The sequence below is a fragment of the Uloborus diversus genome, chromosome 8, assembly GCF_026930045.1.
Source record: "Uloborus diversus isolate 005 chromosome 8, Udiv.v.3.1, whole genome shotgun sequence".
NCBI lineage: Eukaryota > Metazoa > Arthropoda > Arachnida > Araneae > Uloboridae > Uloborus > Uloborus diversus.
The window spans coordinates 117,253,259-117,265,116 of NC_072738.1; the positions used below are offsets into that span (position 1 = coordinate 117,253,259).

The window sequence follows — 11,858 nt, forward strand, 5'->3', positions numbered from 1 at the left end:
CGCTAAAACACATGTTACCAACATTGGCAACTAGTGTTTTTTTAATGGTTCGTCCATTGCCTTTACTTGTTTGCTGACCTCGTTCATTCAAAGAACATAGAACATTCAAAAAAGTTATATAAATTATTAAAAAACATATTTATACTTCATATTTAAAAAAGTTATAAATTAATTAAATTATACATAAATTAAAAACTTGTGCAGTCGACTTCAAAAATAGACTGCATTTTTTACTAGCTAGCATAAACTTATGGATAAATTAATTTTTAAACACCATAAGTATCCATTAAAGGTAAGCATCTCGAAAACAATTTTATCGAGAGAAAGAATTTTAGCTCAAAAATTATTACCAAAAAAATATGTGAGCATGTCTACATAAGAAATAAGAAGAGACAATATCCAGAAGTGTCAACAATGAAAACAAAGAAGTTAAAACATCAAAAAGGTTTATTTTACACTAATTACAAGTTAAATAACAACATAATTACAAATAAACTTTTTCAGAAGAGAAATTATGGTCAAATTTTTCAAAACTTGGTTGAATCACTTTTTCCAAATCTTTATTCCTTTTGGATCCTTTAGTTCAGTAACTTATCCAAAATATTGCCCTGAAAAGAAATCACCATAAGGAAAATTAAGAATGATTTGTTTTTCACACATTTAAAGCAGAGCAGCATTCTCACTAAATAGTGAAAATCAAAATAAAGCATTTTAAAGCACCCTATTATTTTCACCCCTTTCCCTGGTTTCATAAGGTTTTCCTCCCTAATATGATGTTCAAAGGATTTTTACATAATTTCCAGGAATCCTAGGAAAAAGCACATGCATACATAGAAATAAAAGCTATAATAAAATTAAACAAAAAATTAAGGCTAGATCAAAAGACATCGTAACTGCTAAAATGTATAAATCTTAAGTTTAATGCATAAAAGCTGGTAAACACGTAAATATCGAAAAATTTGTTTCATCAAATCAAACGAGTGACAAAGAAAAGCATTTTTCCAACATCAATTCAAAATATGTGGTCTGTTTTGAAAAGAAAACAAAATGAGGTTATGAATATTTAGTGAACATCAATTTCAAAAAAAGAAAGAAACAATGAATCATATTCAATTGAAAACATAAACAATAATGATGATCATTAAGAGATATAATTAAACATAAAGCACTTTGGAGTCTTGCAAAGATCTTGGGGGAAACCTGCAACTGTAGTACAAGTATAAGGGGAAATTTCAGGGAAAAAACATTTTGGAATTTTTAGTGCCAATATGGGCTATTTCCTGACGGGCATCTACAGTATGATAAAAACAGATATTGAAAACACCTTTTTTCAGAGCATAAGCATCCAAGCTTTTTGACCCCATACATAAGCATGGTAGCAGATTTTCTAGCAGAGGGGCTAAGGGGGGGGCCACAAAAGATAAATAAAAATAAACTATTTTATTTCATAAATTTTCATTTGCCCATACATAAATAAAACTTTTAAACAAATTTTATAAATAAAAACATAATATTTGAATAAAACTACTTTTGTTCGCTATAGGAATAATATTGGAGTCTGAGTCCAGTCCTAAAGGATGCATTTGTACAGGTTTAGTATTTGTATTTTTTTTTCCAAGTTCAAAAAGAAAAGTAAAGACAGAAAACATGTTGCATTGTTGGAAGGAAAAAGACAAACTACGGGAATCTTCAGCTCCTTACCCCAAAATAAGAGACTTCCCAGTAAAAGTACTGGTCAAAAATTTTTAAAGTACAAAGAAGCTATCTATGATTAATTTTTAACGCGAGAAAGAACTGTGATGGAAAAATTTAAGTTTTTTAAATCAATTTCAATTTTCCCCCCACAAATTCTGAAAAAATAGTTTTAAATTTTAAACTTTAAATCTTTTTGGATTTTCTTTTTAATTGAAAACTTATTTCATGCTTAATATCCATATAAATATTCCAATAACAGAAAAATTTTCCCTTGTGTATGTCAGTTGTTCGTTAAAAAAAGATCTATATTCAGTACTTGACCCAGTAGCATGAACTTGGGTTGAGTACTCAGTAATCATCCTAAGTACTATTCAACCACACTAAATTACTGCACTCAATAGTAGGACAATGTTTACAACCACACATGCACACTGGGTTTTAACATGCATACCCACCAACTTTGAAAAAGCTCTTCGTTTAAATTAGGGATACATTGAATATGCAGTTGATTTTTGGTATACTGCTGGCTATTTGGCACACAAAACCGAATACTTGGTTTGGCTGAATACCTTAATATTTAGTCAGCAATTGAATAGTAAATAACATAAATAGTTGACAATTAGTAGGCAAACAATTTTTTATACCATGAATGTGTATATAGAATGAATGTGTATATAGTACTCTAGTACAAACTTCCAACCTGTTATTTACTAATATTATCACATTTGGGTAATTCTTCAGAAAACATAACTTTTGAATGCAAATATTTTTCAATTTCGAAACCTTTTTTCCTTTTTTTTTCGTTCTTCCATGAAAGTGTTACCTACTAGAAGTAACTATAAACAATGGCCAGCTCAGTTCCAATTATTTTACGTATAAATAAAAAATAAAATAATCCCTTGTTCATAGAAATTAAAATAAAAATAACTTTTAGTATTTAAAAATTGAGGCCAATTTAATATCAAAGTGGTAGTTTTGTTAATTGTGCAATCAATCAGCTATTTTAATGATTAGTGGGAATATAATTAAGTTCTCTTCATTAAAGTATGGTTTAATTAGTAGTTTCAAATGCATGTAAAATAGTATTTAGTAAATTTTTGTGCGACATGACTTCTTGTCCTACTAAAATGAACTAAACCACTATTAAAAAGTTAAATATACTTAAACAATTATCATTTGAGGCACTTGTGAAAGGAATAATTAATAAATTAGTATATACTTTTAATTAATCAAGTTATTAAGCAACATAAACAGCCACACAAGGTGTGTGACATGCCATGGAAGTGAAATTCACACATTGTGAACCAAAAATATACTAAAATAAAACTTGTTATTCAAAAATTGCTGGCAGGTTTAAATCAATATACTTTTGATGAAATTAAAAATCATTGTTAAATGAATTGTTCCCAAAATTTTTTACTGTAAAAGGCATACTGTTTGAAGAATGAAACATTTAAGGTGATTTTAGTGCAAGAGAAAACATTCAGATGTTACATTTAAGTTTCGCAACTTTTCACTTTCTTTTATATCTTACGCCACATAAACCTTTTTTTTTTACCGCTTATAAGTCATAAGTATGAAACTAAACTCAGTGGCGCAAAATTGGAGGCAATCCCACCGTGCCCATATCAATCTTCATGACAGAGGGCTGTGGGGTGCAAAGGCAGGTGTTCTAGTAAGGTGGTCAGCCAAACGTGGAACCTCCAGTGTTTAGTTTCCAAGCATGCTTGGTACTCATTTTATTGACCCACTTATGGGATGAAAGGTGAAGTCAACTGTGCCCAATGGGGAATTAAACTCAAATCTGCAATGAGGAGGCACAAAGTGCCACTGGACTTCTTAGGTATGAAACACTAAGCAGAAAAAATCAATTTGTGAAACGTTTCTCGTCTCTCAAATGTTTAAAAAAGGCAATTTATAACGTGCAAAGAAAACACTCAGAAATTAAATTTTGCAGTATTTTGATTTCGGAAGTTTTACAATTCAAAATATTATGTAATGCTTCAAACAAAATAATTAATCTACAGAAAATAGATAAGCATCTTCAATTCTGAATTGCCATAAAATAAAATACAAAAATTATAAATCATTTTTTAGCCAAATATTCAGTCTTCAAATATTTGACTAGAATTCTAATAAAATATTCGCTCAAAAACATATAATTGAGCTATCAAATCATCCAGAAGAAATCAATAACCAAACTCTCGACAACAAACATTCTTTTATAACACTATTTAATTAAAACACTAAAGAAACAATCATTTAAAAAACCACGAAGGTGTCCGTTCCACAATAGTGGAGGCTCATCCTCATCCCCTAAAAGACGGTGCCTCAAAGAAGGACATTCCTAAAAAAGACACCCTTACAGTAAATTTTATTAGCAGTCTACTTTTGGTTCTTTTCAATAGTAAATGAGTGTTACTGATATGATTAATATAATTCTTAGATTGCAAACATCGCAATTGGAAAACAAAATATCAAACATATCATACTATTTTGAACACGCTTAAAATGAATTTCTGCTAAGATAAACTACATTTGTGATCCCTGTCCTATTGATTGTTAATGATTGATATTTTGATAAGATAAACTAAGGTGAAGGCCAATAGATTATAAAGGTCCCTTGGAGTTAGTTTTAATAAGGTTTGACTGTATTTTCAAAATAAATATGGAAATCTGCGCATCCTACATGCAACGATGGATACAAGGCGAGGGTCATAATTCTCTGCCGACATTATTATCCACTCACTTTGTGTTCAAATATACTTAATGAATAACCTGCAAACAATTAGAGTATTTTTTTTTTTAAATTCACTTAATATTTTTTGAAGTAAAAAACTGGAATACAACTTCCTTTCATTGCTTTTAAAATTAATTAGTATTGTTTATATTGTTTATGTCCCACAAGGTGCTTTATTTCTGGCTAAGTTATTGCTTTAATTGACACCCAAGTATTTTCAGAATTTTTTATGCACTTTAAAAATATTCTTCAGCATGACCAGCCCTAAAATAGCAGTATCTAACCCCCTGATATCAACCTTTTCATCATTTATAAGTTGTACCACAAAAGATGGCTAATGCACTTCTTTTGTCGTAAGTAGGATCAGGCCCGACATTTTAACTACTGTGAATGCGTTAGGCATTAGGATCGGCAATGGGGTTAAAACCAAGGATTCTGGGAGGAATTGAGCCCCTAAAACCTCCTAACTGGCAGCGCCCGTGCATACCCTAGTCATGCTCATCTTTTTTTCTTGAAAGAATGGGAGGGGGGAAATCCCCCCCCCCTCCAATGACGAGCATGGATGGGTATACAGTAGGACAGCCAGGGTTGAGATTTTAACTGTTGAAAACTGCCCAAGTATCCTTGGTTGTAGCACATGTTGCTAATCCGAAATACAGTAGTTTATATACGTATAAGGCAAGGGGGTCCATATAGGGGTGCAAGGGGGGCTAGAGCCCCCCCTTGAAATTAGAATTTCCTTGCTTTTAGTACTTTTTTCCTTGCAAAAATGTAAAAACATTTCTTCTCCAGCCATTAATGAATAAGTTATTAAAAATGTCAAATTTTAATGACTCTAATCTGTCCTGAAATCAGTTTCCATGGGGAAAATATAGAGCTAAACCACAGGGAAAATATTTGAGCCCCCCCCCCTTGCAACTTTGCATATGGGCGCCCTGCCTATACAATACAAATAGGACGTGTTCTCATACCTATACAATACAAATAGACTACCTAAGATTACAAAATGAAGAGTTCTGTTTTCGTGTCCAGTTCATCGGACATTACTCTGTGGCACAATTATACTGAACATTTTATATTCTTTTAAATTTATTATAAAATTTTATTTTTTCATATCGATAACATTTAAATACAACAGCGACCAGAAATAAAAGCACTGAATACAAGTAACAAGTAGAAAAATTACAATCGTTAGTTTCTGAGCAAAGAAACTGATCGTCGCTCAATAGAGTTTAGAAAAACATTTCTTAAAATAAAATATTAATACATACCTCTAAATAAATTCCGATGAAACACTTCTTGATCCAGAAGTTATTTTTCATCCAATTGTGCAAAAACTTTAAAGCAAGGATTGTCTGGGTGAAAGAAAATTCAACTAAGTATATGGAACAAAATAAAAAATGGTAGGTATGATTATGCATCATTTATATAAAAAAAACTCCAGATTAAATAAAAAATTATTAAATAAAAACAAAAAACCAGACTGCGTAAAAACCAAAAAAACTAAAAAGAAAAATGTATAAACCCAGTAGTTTAGAATGTATTAAGTACTACTCAATAACTACACCGTTGAAATAGTTTTATAACCGTACACACATAAGACAAAGCATAAATTCAAAAGTAGAATAGAAGGATGAACAGTAAGGGCTCATTCCTTTCTGATTCAAGAACCCCGTAAAATTTGAATGAACGACATTTTCGAAAACGTTTTTGATTTCGGGTAGTTTTTCGAAATTGAAGATCCAAAAATTCAAAATTTTTGACGATCTTTGATGACATTGGAGAGAGGGGGTTGAGGACTCTCCCCTGAAAAAATTTTGGAACTAAAAAGTCGTAAAAATACAGTTGGCGATTTTTTGTGATGAGTTTGGGAGGAGGGGGAGAGTTTGGAAACGTTTTCCGGAAATTTTTCGAATTTACAAAATTAAATTTGCAAAGGTAAATTTAGGTTTGTGAATTCGTGGGGGGGGGAGGGATCACCCCAATTGCTCCTTCTGTGGATCCACCACTGCCCCTCCCCCACTTCAAGGACCTGCAACCATGACTCCTATAAACCTGCCATTATGATTAAAATACATTCCAGTCAAAACATTCATACCAGAACCAAATCATTCGAAAGAATGACCTGAAACGCGCCTTTGACAACAAACATTCGATTATAACACTATTTGAATGAAACACTTCAAAAAACAGTAGTACAACCATGGGGAGGGTTCATGGATCTAGACCCTAATTGAAATGACCAAAAAAATTCAAAAATGAAAATATTTGTGTTTCACACATAATTTCATTAGTCGTATATAAGAAAACTTCAAGTAAGCAGCGTTTATACGTTTTTGAAAGTACTGCATGAAACAAGTGTATAAATAAAAAAAAGTATAATAGGTTTTCGTTATTATGTATTGGACTCAGCAGTGACTAATTTTGATAACGTATAAATGATAAAAACGTATAAAAGATAAACGTATAAACTGTGCTTCACTGTATAATACACAGAGTGGTTCGAAAGCGGGAGTAACCCTCATTTAATTTTATTATGGTTGAATGTTTGCTGTACAGTTCAGGCTCCGATCTGAATACCTGCAGTTCGGGGGGGGGGGGGGGGCACATCCTTAAGAGATCCACGATCCAAGAAATTGAGGGGGAAAAAAGGAAAAAAATTAGTACTGAGACTTATTTACGTAAACAATATACACTGTTAGTCTAGGAGGGGACCCACTAAGTTTTTGCAAGAGGGTAAAAATTTATAGAGCCGGGCTTAACAGTTACTTTGAAGTCTTAAGAACTTCAGTTGAACAAGATCCATGTTGCAACACAGCTGAATTCTGCACCATATTCCACTCAATTTTGGCGTTTAGAACATTGCGTTTAAAATTCTGCTCCGAACCCAGCAAAACATCTGCAATAACATGGAGCAGAATTCCGCTGTGTTACGACATAGATGGTGCTCTGCCGATTTTTACTACTTTAAAGACTGTAAAGTGACTGCGTAATGAACATAACACTGAATATGCGATGGGGGAGGGGGGGTCACCCCGTTTGAACCACTCTGTATTCTGTATATTAGACCCTTAAAGAAATGAAATCCTGGCTATGCAACCCCCAATAAAAAGTTATTTGATATTATAAGTCACATGAACGACTCTCTAAAAAAGGCATACCCACAGTAAATTTCAATAGCACAATCTCACCACTTTAATCACCTCCCCCCCCTCCCCAAAAAAACCTAGATTATACTTCTATGATGCAAACACAGCCTAAGTTTCCTACTAGAAAGACATGGCTTCTCGTCCGCTCAGATTGAGCAAATTGAAAACTGCTTCAATTTCATTCAGACAATACATCAGTTAATGATGTGAACATTCTTCTTACAGTAATTATTATACAAAATATTATATTTTAAGTTATGAATAGTTGTAAGTTACAGTAAAACATAGTATTATTATAGAAATTTACATTTAATTTATAAGTTTAGGCACATTGAACCAGAAACAATTCAGTAATTAAGTGTTGAAAGTTGATAAGAAATACATGCTTCATCACATTATTTTTGGTTTATAATAATTGTATGAATAACTGTTTAAAGATTTAGCTATTAAAAAAATGTATGAAACATGTTTTAAACATTTCTAGCTGTGAAACTAATGAAAACAATGATGTCATTATTTATATTTTCTACTAAAAACGAATCTGTCGTTAATAGGTAGCCTAAAGCAATTTATTTTCAACTACGTACCTATGTTTTATTTCATTGGTTTAAATGTAACATTTGAGTTCATTAAAAACAATCTAAAAAATAACCAATTCCTATTAGTCATTGATCATGGTTATTTAAAACCAGGAATATAAAGCATGCAGAGAATTAGTAAATAATTCATTTTGCCCTCATGCACAACATCTTTAATTAATTACATTAATTTAGAAAAATATTGCAGAAATTTTTGGATGAAACTATGGAAATTAAAACACATGGAGCATAGTATGATATTCATTTGTGCGTTTATATTGCATCACGTTTGCATACATTGTACAGTAAAACCTGTAAAGTTGACCACCTGTCTATGTTGACCGCTTTTGTCAGGAACGGAATTAGTCCTTTGTTGTATAATGAAGGAAAACCTTTGTAACTTGACCACCTTTCTATTTTGACCACCTGTCTATCTTGACCACTAATGTACCCCAAATTTGGTTTAGGGTATTGTAAAAAACCCTTTGTAAGTTGACCACTTGGTTTATTTTTTAAAACTTAATTTAGCAAATTATTTTATGTTATTATTATTTTTTTATAGCTTTCCAAGAATATATTTGATGCCACTTTTATTCTCCAAACTTGTTTTTCTTTTGTTGTTCTATTTGAGATTACCTTTTGTACTCTCTGTTCAATGAAAACATGTGTCAGTTGAAAAGTACAAAGTATTTTTTTCCAGTTGCAATATTTTGTGGTAGCACTGGAATTGTGCTAGAGTAAAAGTTACTTGCGTTGCAAGTATTTCTGGTGCACGGGATTAAGAAATAGGACATTTTCATATTCAACCACCTTTTAGAACAATGAGAGCCCAGCTTGTTGCTCTTTGTGTTATAGTTTTACATAAAATGGCTTCAAAAAGAAAGTTAGTTGAACTTGAGATTGATAAAAAGTATGAAACATTAAAATTAATTGAAAAGGGAGAAATCCAGAGAAAATTAGCTGACACACATGGAATTTTCAAAACTAGTGTCTAATAAGTGCACCAAACTTCAATAAGGAGCTATTTTGTTGAAAAGTAGATCATCATGGTTATAAATTTATTAAATGTGTGTGAGAAAAAAAAAGTGAAAAATTTGTTATTTTTGATTAGCGATGAATTTTTAGGAACTATTAATATAAAATAACTTTTTATAAACAAAGACATTTTTTTGGATAAATTTGCTGAAATTTTACATTTATATGGACACATTATACGCCATTCTGAAAAAATAACCTCTAAAAATATTTGAATAACATTTTAAATTATTGTTTCAAAATAACGTTGAACAATGAAAGTGAGTTGAACGGAAAGGTAAGTGTCAATTAGTCAAAAAATGAAAACATAGTGCAAGAAATGATAAAAAAAAAAAAAAAATCATTACCCCTTTTATAAGTTGACCACCTGTCTAAGTTGACTACCGAAGTACTGCACCGCAAGTGGTCAACTTACACAGGTTTCACCGGTAAAACCTGTAAAGTTGACCACCTTTGTAAGTTGACCACCTATCTATGTTGACCGCTTTTGTCAGGAACGGAATTAGTCCTATGTTATATAATGAAGGGAAACCTCTGTAACTTGACCACCTCTCTATCTTGACCACCTGTCTATCTTGACCACTAATGAACACCAAATTTGGTTTGGAGCATTGTAAAAAACCCTTTGTAAGTTGACCACTGGTTTATTTTTTAAAATTTACTTAGCAAATTATTTTATTTTATTATTTTTTTTATAGCTTTCCAAGAACATTTTTGATACTAGACCAGCGTTTTACTAACTAAATGAAACAGTAGCATAACTAAACCTCCTATTGAGTTTAACCACATGGGAAAACTATTAAGAACCCTTTTATTCCCCAAACTTGTTTTTCTTTATTGTTTCATGTGTCAATAGAAAAGTACAAAGTATTTTTTTCCAGTTGTAAAATTTTGTGACAACAATGGAATTGTGCTAAAGAGTAAAGGTACTTGCATTGCAGTATTTCTGGTGCAAGGGATTAAGAGATACGACATTTTCATTCTCAACTGCTTTTTTGAACTATGAGAGTCCAGCTTGTTGCTCTTTGTGTTATAGTTTTACATAAAATGGCTTCAAAAAGAAAGTTAGTTGAACTTGAGATTGATAAAAAGTATGAAACATTAAAATTAATTGAAAAGGGAGAAAGCTAGAGAAAATCAGCTGACACACATGGAATTTCTAAAACTAGTGTCCAATAAGTGCGCCAAATTCAATAAGGAGTTATTTTGTTGAAAAATAGATCATCATGGGGTTATAAATGTATATGAGAAAAATTTGCAACTTTTGAGAAGCTATGAATTTTTAGGAACTATTAATATCAAATGAATAACTTTTCATAAACAATAAGATTTTTTTTTGATCAATTTACTGAAATTTTAAATTTGCATGACACAGTATACGTCATTCTGGGAAAATAATCTCTAAAAATATTTGAATAACATTTTAAATTATTGTTTCAAAGTAATACTAAACAATGAAAGTGAGTTAAACAGAAAGAGTAAGTGTCAATCAATCAAAAAATGAATACATGGTGCAAAAAATGACAAAAAAAAAATCATTACCCCCTCCATAAGTTGACCACCTGTCTAAGTTGACCACCAAAGGACAGCACCGCAAGTGGTCAACTTACACAGGTTTCACTGTACTATGTAAGTACGTCTTGATACAATCAATATCAATTCTAAATTTCAACGTTACAGCGAAGCTTCGGTACTCGCCATCAATCAATGCTCACAAATTATTGTTATCAAAATAGCTAATTACAAAAGAACAGCAGATTAAAATTACACTTAAACAATAGTATAGAAAAAAAACACTTACTTAATATTTTGATTCCAGACATTGGAATACACATGGCGAGGAAGACAACACTTTCTTTTTTTTCGACGCCTAGGAGCAATACTTAGATGAGAGCCTGGAAGACAGAGTCCCTACTCTCCAATACGTATATTTAGTCCAGATATTGTAAGACGTATATCATATATTACATATTAAAAAGCTAATAATCTAGTTGGAAGACAACATTCATTCAACAAAAGGCAGCCATCTTGGCTTTTCTCCTTCCCGCTTCTTTGCGTAGAAACACGTGACAACGACACGTGATCTTTATCAGCCAGCAAATTACGGGGAATGACCGTATTCTGCACAGATTAAGGGACTAGACGACTGCCCCGTAATTTTACGGTCAACGCAACTTAAATTTACTGTAGTTTTTTCACAATTACGGTCACTGCCCTGTTTCCTCGAAGAAGGGCACTTACCGTATAATTTTATGGCCAATGCGCCTAAATTTACGGAAATTTTTTAGAGTGTAGTTTCATGAGGCATTTCGCTCTTAAAAAATTTCAAAGAAAGAACATTATGATGAAGAATCGAATGAAGTAGCACAAAAGAAGGCATGTAACTTAAAAACATCAGCAATGAAACCTCGTTAAATGCAACGTTGTGATAATGTAATCATCGCTCACCTTTTGTGTGTACGTATTTTCAATGCAAACATAAATATTATTAAAAGTGACTGAGTGACTCGTGAAAAGGCAGTAATTACATGTAATTACTGCTTTTTCACGAGTAATTGTGCATGTGAAAAACAGGTTGTGGCAAATACAGTCCTGCCTATGTGCGCATCTGCCCCCCCCCCCAAAAAACGAAACATTAAAGAGGTATTTATTGGCACAGAT

General features: G+C 31.9%; 1 long non-coding RNA gene across 1 annotated transcript; it reads right to left on the reverse strand.

The window, feature by feature from the left end:
- Positions 1–242: 242 nt before the first annotated feature.
- LOC129228093 (uncharacterized) lies at positions 243–11,103 on the reverse strand. Its single transcript, XR_008580887.1, has 3 exons — positions 10,999–11,103; positions 5,707–5,790; positions 243–608 (listed from the first exon to the last, which is right to left on the reverse strand). It is a non-coding gene; the product is annotated as an uncharacterized LOC129228093 (long non-coding RNA).
- Positions 11,104–11,858: the final 755 nt, after the last annotated feature.